Below are 8427 nucleotides of genomic sequence, written 5' to 3'. Positions count from 1 at the left end.
CTGAAGACCGCCTTGACTACCCGTCTCAATAGAGCCACCTGGGTTGATGCCTTGCCACTGGTGCTCTTAGGTTTACGAGCTGTCATCCGGGCAGACCTGCAGTGCTCAACAGCAAAGCTGGTGTATAGCACTTCCCTACGGCTTCCGGGAGACTTCTTCACGTCAACGAAGCTACCAGACCAGCCACAGCAATTCCTACAACGCCTACTCGACTGCGTTCAAGACCTCCGGCCCACTCCACCCAGACCTTCCGAACACAAGACCATATTCGCCCACCCTGATCTGGCCACTGCAACACATGTTTTCGTGCGCCACGACGCGGTCAGACCACCTTTGACACCAGCCTACGACGGACCATTCCGCGTCCTTCACCGCACCCCCAAAACTGCACTCTACTTCAGAATGGCCGTGAAGAGACAGTCAGCTTGGACCGACTCAAGCCGGCGTACCTGGAGACCGACCTAGAAAGCCTCTCATCTACGACTGATCTTCCGTTGGAATACCACAAACGGCATGTCACATTCCGACTTCCAGTCTACACGGGGGGCCCTGTAGCACCCTCGTTCGGGCGGCGCGCAAACCGGAGAGCACGCGATGGCGACAGAATAAAATGAAGAACGCGCTAGGCCGTGGCACGTGAAGCCACGGCTCGCGTTCCGGGCTGCCATCGGTTATCGTTCAAGCGTGTCTCTCTTTCGCTCCTGTGGCATAAGCCTACAACGTTGCCCCCTCCAATCTTAAAAAAATGCGGCAAGTTTTCTAGCACCACGCCTTCCTTCAGTTTCAGTCGCACCACCCTCGTCGTCGATATCGCGTGTTCAAAGCCCGCGACGGTCCAGTTGTCGTTGGAAACCTCCAGAACTTCACCAAACTCACCTAACGCTTGTCGAATGCTCTCATTCGAGACCGCAAAGTCAACCCAGTGGATTTTCACGGTTACATCATGTTGGATAGGGTCGATGATAGCACAGAAGCCACCTTTGACTCGGAGTCCACCTGTTTTGAGTAATGCATCTTTGTCATCCTTGCTTCACATCTTCACCAGCCAGATGTGATTCATCTGGAAGGCTCCAATGCCAGTGATCGCCTTGATGAGTCCCACTTCTTCCAACGGGGCCCGAAGGTCTTCCAACCGGTATGGTCTTTTTTCCAAATCCCCGTGCAGAAACACACACTCTTCCATTCTGTCACCCGACGGCAATGTAGGCAACAAAAACCGGTAATCCGATGGTGCAGAAGGGAACCTAACACCGCGGCCAGCAGCAGCCGCCGAAGCACCTCGCACGGAGCGAGCCATCACACGTCCGTCTCCCACCGAAGCCGAACGCGGAGTCATTGCGCCACGGAGGCAGTCGTGCTGGGCTCTCACCACCGTCAGAACATTCCTCGAAAGCTATCAGCGCAAAGAAAAACAGAAGTGAGACAACGCCCCCGGGAGGGCTCGAACTTCCAACTTTTCGGTTAACAGCCAAACGCGTTAGCCGATTGCGCCACGGAGTCAGTCGTGCTTTATGCTCTCACCACTGTCAGAACATTCCTCGAAAGCTATCAGAGCAAATAAAAAAGAAGTGAGACAACGCCCCCGGGAGGGCTCGAACCTCCAACCTATCGGTTAACAGCCGAACGCGCTAGCCAATTGCGCCACGGAGGCAGTTTTTTTTCTTTAATGAATGACATTATCACCAGTAAAGTACACAGAACATACTTCATCAGAAGTCAGGCAAACACACACGAGCGTCAAGAACGGGAAGCCACTCCGGAACGGGGTCAAAAGTCTGGACAACTCTGCGCACTTGAGCAGCTGCTTCTCGGAAGACAGATCTCGTCGACCGTGGTGGCTCGGCGTGTCTATTGATCATGCGACTTTTCCATAATGAATAAAGTCCCAACAACATAAACAAGTCGTAAGGAGTACTATCAGTCAGACTCTTTTTGAACGGAAGGAACCTAATACCATGGGCTGTGATTGGAAGTTCTTTTCTTAACGTTCTTTTTAGAATGTCCCAAAAATAAAAAGCATCACGACAATGAATAAAACAATGCTCTATAGTCTCAGGTTGGTTGCAGAGTCTACAATTCACTGTTCAGGGTACGTATATTGATTTTTCATTCAGCCACGTTTTTACTGGCAGCGTGGAAGTGCGCAGTTTAAAGAAAATGTTTTCACTGAAGGAGATATACACATTCTACGTACACAAAATAATACATCGTGACCAGACAGAAGCGAATATGGCTTTCGATAAACAGGTTCGAGGAAAAGGTTATTCACAAGTGCAGCGGTTAAATTTGTTCTGTCAATAGTATACAAATACTCTAAGGTAAACCTGGCTTTCAAACAACTGACAGTATCAACAATTTCTTTTAGGAATCCCCGCAACGGCAATTCCTTAGCAACGCTTGTTGTGACATGAATAAAAGGAAGGTGGTAACATAGACGGTTACGAAGAACTGCTAATAGAAATGGGTGGCACACATCCTTGAGGTAGAAAAATCGCAACACCAACTGTCGCACGAACAAATGCACAAAGCCGAGGCCACCCTTTTCGAGTGGAAGAAAAAGATTGTCTTTTCTCATGGGTTCCCGGGAAGAGCTCCAAATAAAGAAGCAAATATCCTATGAAAGGCTTGAATGTGTACCCGAGAGCAATGCAACACCTGCAGAATATAAATAAGCTTCGATACAAGGAATATATTGCACGCTTTCGCTCTGGCAAAAATGGAAAGCTCCCGTCCGTGCCATGTTGCCACCTTTCGGCGGATCGTAGTTATTGCAGCGGTCCAGTGTGGGCCGCTGTTACGATAGTTATCGAGAGGCACACCAAGGTATTTCATAGTAGTCGCATTCCAATGAATATTTGCCAAGACCAAAGGAGTTGTAGCCCACATGCCTAGCCAGAATCCACTACTTTTATCAAAATTTGTGCTGGCGCCAGCGACTTCACAGAAACGTAGTGTTGACTGCTTCTTGAACGCTGGGTTTATCAGCACAAAAGAACGCAATGTCATCTGCATAAGCTAGAACTTAAACTTCCTCAGCATCATATCGGTAGCCCCTTATGCTGGACTTTAGAAGCACACTTAAACATAATGGTTCCAGATAAATTGCAAAAATCAAAGGTGACAGCACACATCCCTGACGTACAGATGAATTTAACTCTATTATATTGGAAAGTGTGCGATTTACAATTAGCCTAGTTGTGCACTTCTTATAACAGAGTGAGTACATCACCTAACTGCAGGTGTCTTAGGAGCCGGAACAAAAAGCATGCTGTACCTTATCAAATGCTTTTGCAAGGTCTATTTGAAGGAGGGCTACTTGGTCCATGCTACCATCTATACACTCAAGAACTGAACGTGCAATATGAATGTTTGTCTGTATAGAGCGACCACGAATTCCACATGTTTGGTGGTCACCTACACATTTAGTAATCACTGTCTCTAGTCGATTTGTCAACAATTTCGCAAATATTTTTGTAGTCAACGTTACATAACGATGTAGGCCTGTATTCGTTAACTCCCTTTGATGCGTTAGGATCAGCACTTTTTGGGATTAATGTTGTATGGCTCTGATAGAAACAAGGAGGAAGTTCACCACGTTCATAAGCCTCTTTAAAAAGTTGCTCAAGGAAAGGTATCAGAAGTTCCTGAAAAGCTATGTAAAATTTGCCACTAAGGCCATCTGGGCCAGGAGTTTTGTTTTTCTGCAACGTTGGTATTGCAAATCTAATTTTCTCTCTGGTTATTGGCCCCTCTACAGGGAGTCTATCATCATCTTGTAACTGAGGCACAAGGGCAATGAAGTGGTTAGCTTCTTCCTCAAAATTCTCCTGAAGCTCAGCCGCGGTGAACAAACATTTGTAATAATCTTCAAATGCGGCTCTTATTTCACATGTCTCTGTGCAAAGGGAACCCCGCGACTCAATTTTCAGTATCTGTTTAGAAAGTGCATATCTCTTTTCATCTCCGAGGGATTTTTAGTGGGTTCCTCTTCAGTGAAATGGGTAACACGGGAACAAATCTTAGCTCCTCTGTATAAATCTGTATCATGTTTTTGTATCTGTGCTCGAATCACATTTATCTCGTCCCCGTACAATCCCGGCTGTTCACTTTCAAAAGTATGGAGATTATGAAGTAATTCATGAAGGTAGCGCTTTTCAGCTTTTTTTTTTCTTGGCGCTATTTCGCATGAAATACTAATTGCCTGATACTTGACTCTTTCTTTGAACCTTTCCCATTGAGCGAAAATTGGTAGCTGTCGACACTGTGTTACCTCTTGTACCAATTCTTTTACTATTTTAACAAAACAATCTTCGCGCAACAACTGTACGTTAAGCTTCCATAGGTCCCAGTTTAGAGGGGTTTTACGAAAGTTTTTAGGACCCCAAGAAACAGTGACCAAGCAATGGTCTGTAAAAAATATGGGCTTTACAGCATAGTTATGAATGTGAGACCATAAGCTTAGAGATACATATACATGGTCAAGCCGAGCATGAGAGATGCCTTGAAAGTGCCTGAACCTCACCGAGGAAGGTGCATGCGTTCCCACATCTATTAAATTGTGGTCATTCAATAGTTTCTGCAACAAGGCTGCACTTGCATCATAACGATTTGTTATATATGAATGATCTCTAGCGTCACAAACACAAATAAAGTCTCCAAAAACTACCAAAGTTCTGTCAGTGTTTAGTAGCGAAGTTAAAGAAAGGAAAAAAGAATTCCTTTCATTCACTTCGGGGGGAGCATAGACCCAGGTAAACCTCCAATTATGGGAATGAAAAGATAAGTCGCAACAAATGAGGCGTCCTTCCCCATCAACATGTAGGGACGTCAAAATATGATTCAAATGCTTTCTAATTAATAAAAAGCATCCCGCGGATGCACCACGTGCTGGGCGGATGTATAAATTGTAATCACGGAAAACTTCCAGTGCAAGATCGGCGTCACGAGCAGCGGAAATCTTAGTCTCTTGCACTGCAAGTACATCAATGTTGTACTGCCCAAGCACGTGGCGCAACTGCCACTGACGCCTTACATTCCTCAAGCCATGTACGTTGAGTGTCGCTACACACATGAGAAACGTTAGCGCGGTAGCCATTTTGATATCTTACTACTTTTGTAGGTCACCTTTAGCCACAGGCCAACCTGTCGTTTTACCTCCTTTGCACTTTTTAGGAGCACTTTCCTCAGGACGCTGGTATAGGCGGCGCGTCTCTCGGTCCCCAAAGAAGGTGACACGTGGACCACACGAAGACAGTTGCTCTGTCGTGTCTGGCGCACTCGTTGCTTCATCGGTGACTGGTGCCTGACGCTTCCTTAACTGACTGCAATCCATTCCTTCTTGTTCCTCTTTGTCAGGAGTCTTGTCCTTAAGGCCTTCCAAGTGGTGTTCGTCAGCAGCATTGCATTCATTTATGCTTTCACTGGCGTCGTTAGCGGTGTTATTTTGCGTGCCGAGGGTATCCATGGACAAGTGTTCCGCTTCCTTTAAGGCACCTTCTGCTCCTCCCGCTGCTTCTCCTGTCGCATAAACTACCTCAGTGACATCCATAAGATGATCGAGACGTTGGTCTTCTGTGCCTTGGCCAGAACGGAGTTTGTTGGCATAAGTCGACACGCAGGCATCCGACGAGTGACCGAAACGCTGGCATTACAAGCACCTCGGTATTTTGCACTGTCGTCGTACATGCCCCACTCGCTTGCACCGAAGACACAGTGGAGGCCTACCGGGAATAAGTACGCGGCATTGGTGGCCATAGATTGACATAAGGTGTGGTATTGAGCTCACAGTGATGGTGTCCTTGGGCTCCAAGGCAACGTCTCTATTTGTTGTCATCCATTGTTCCATTCCTGCACATCTCCATGCCTCTCTTTCAACGGACTTCACAACGCCGTAAGCTTGGAACGCCTCTTCAACACGTCGCGATTCAAGATGAGGTGGAAGCCAAAGTAGTTTCAGCCTAATATTCTTGGTCTCCATATCTAGCACCATGCACTTCAGCCCTTTTAGATGGAGCTCACCACAAGTGACGAGTTTCTGTTTCGCCATGCTGCTTGCACACGTAACCATCCATACATGGCTCATTTGATACTGGCCAACTCCAATAATGTCCGCTGTGCTCACCACTTTAAGCAGCGCGTCACGGAAGTCAGGGGCACGGTACGGCCTACCACTCAAGTCGGCATGAAGGAAAACGGAATTCAAAACATCGTTACCGGTTGGAAGACGTGGCAGGACGACTTTATAGCTTGAGTCTTCATCGTGACACGGAGTCGATGATCCTCGGCCGTTGGCCGATACGCTGTTACCAGCAGAGAGCATTTTGGAACGCAGCCGATCGGTGCGGCTTCTTCTTCCTGGAGGCTGCACGTCTCCTAGTGCTGGAAAAACGGAAGACAATGTGAAATTCTGCCTGAGTAGTTAATGAATTCACAATGAGAGATGTGTACAAGCCCTTTCGGTATTTCTCGAGGCTGCATATTAGACAGCTGAAGTCATATCTTACAAAATATCACTTGTTTTCGCCGCACTGGCGTCATTTCCTAGGTGTCACGGAAACACGAAATGTAGGGGAGATTTCTTTTAGAGAATGAACTATAAATATAAGATATGAAAGGTACAGCACAATAGTCATCATTAGGCCCCCATTTTACAAGCGATGGGTATCATTTGCATCAAATGTCAAATATGCGTACTCGACCAACTAACCTCATATGATTGTTCGGCTTACCAAAATTTAGTACTTCACAATGCATATTACAAATCATGAATTGTAGCCGTCAGCGTATCACTTGGAATAAAACCTGAGGTTGTTGTGGACTCGTGTTGCACCGCATGTAAATTTTACATAATACACGTTGTAACGAGGCATCTTATGGGTTGTAAATTATTCGTATACGCCACTCTTTTTTGTATAACTACACGCTACATTTGAATCTATAAACCGCACTACGTGTAACATTCTCGAAAGCACCTGAGTGTGCTGTTACGGCAGTTGTATAGCTTGCGCATTTAAAAATGCAGTCAGAGATATAGTTAAGTAGTAAAATAGCTTTGCCTTCCGTGATGCAATTTCTTCAAGGGTTCGTCACTCCCTAAACGAATAGTATGCAGACGCAAACTTTCGAAGATGAGTTCAATTAGTCATACAAATATTCCATAAATATAGAGAGTCGTCTGCGCAAGTTTTAAGCTCGGCAATTGCCAATACAATATTTTATTCAGACATTAAAGTCGATTTTCCCATGGTGCACCTGTTTAGATTGCTCTTATCGGGACGTCAGTTTGGAGTGTATATTCTAGTGAAACTAGCGATACTAGTGCTTCGTGCACCACTATCGCTACTTGTGATCACGTCAGGAACGAAAATATCTGAAATGGGCGCCTGTGCGTCACCGACGGAGTCGCAAAGTGGGGCGGCCGTGAAAACGTCACATGATCTTGCACGAGCACGTGGCGAGAAGCTCACACTGTGTCGCGACGTTTGAGTTCAGTGGTAACGGCCACTAGCTTTTAAAAAAGATATTGTAATTGATTTTTCACGCTGCGCTCACATTACCAGTACACATTCGGCCCTTAAAGAACTTTCTTTTGAAGCGAAAAAAAAAAGAAAAGGGGAACGGAAAATTTTTGCTTCAGTGACCCTTAGTGCCTGTTGACTTGATTGATTGATATGTGGGGTTTAACGTCCCAAAACCACTATACCTGTTGACTTCAGTAAATCGATTGCAAAAAATAGATAAGTAAAATGCGTGAAATATTGAAGGGTTCGCAGCAGTGGTGTAAGTGGTTACGCTGTGCCTCTGCTGACTAAAAGGTCGCGGGTTCGATTGCAGCCGCGGCGGTCGTATTTCCGCGGAGGCGAACTGGTCTATCGAACCCCGTGTAGTGTACGATGTCAGTGGACGTTAGGGAACACCTGGTGGTCGATATTTGCTGAGCATTCCACTGCATACCTTTCCCAATCATATCCTAATTCCGGGACGTTAAACCCCTAATATTAGAATAGGATGATTAGGGTTAAACAGTGACGTGCTGCAATGTAAATGGCAATTATCTCCGAAACCTAGGCGTAACTTCTCCGGTCACAAAGAAACGTCGCATCAAACTTTTAATTTTCACTCATCCGAGAGCGTCGTCTCCGAAACACGACCCATAAACGTGGCGTAAAACTGTTCTGCAACACAACTATGGCATAGCACCAGGCAGTTGTTATCAGTGGCACGTACGGAATGGCGACAGTGGTGCCCTTGCACAACTCAAACTCACAGCCAATTTAAAAGTGTGGCAGCTTGGGCTAGCGCTCGTGTTCTTCGTGTCCTTCTTATCTCTGTGTCGTCGTTTCGTTCTTGCGCTATAACTATCGTCACAGCCAACCTTTAAGACGCATGTTCGTGCGTGCTTGCGTGCTTTGCGTCTGTGTGAATATA

At 46.1% G+C, this 8427-nt stretch overlaps 1 non-coding gene across 1 annotated transcript; it reads right to left on the bottom strand.

Moving 5' to 3' along the window:
- Positions 1-1577: 1577 nt before the first annotated feature.
- TRNAN-GUU (transfer RNA asparagine (anticodon GUU)) lies at positions 1578-1651 on the bottom strand. Its single transcript has one exon. It is a non-coding gene; the product is annotated as a tRNA-Asn (tRNA).
- Between the last annotated feature and the right edge of the window lie 6776 nt (positions 1652-8427).

The sequence above is a fragment of the Rhipicephalus microplus genome, chromosome 9 (assembly GCF_043290135.1).
Source record: "Rhipicephalus microplus isolate Deutch F79 chromosome 9, USDA_Rmic, whole genome shotgun sequence".
Lineage (NCBI taxonomy): Eukaryota > Metazoa > Arthropoda > Arachnida > Ixodida > Ixodidae > Rhipicephalus > Rhipicephalus microplus.
Note: the sequence above shows the minus strand (reverse complement) of the source record. Positions and strands in the feature narration are given on the sequence as shown.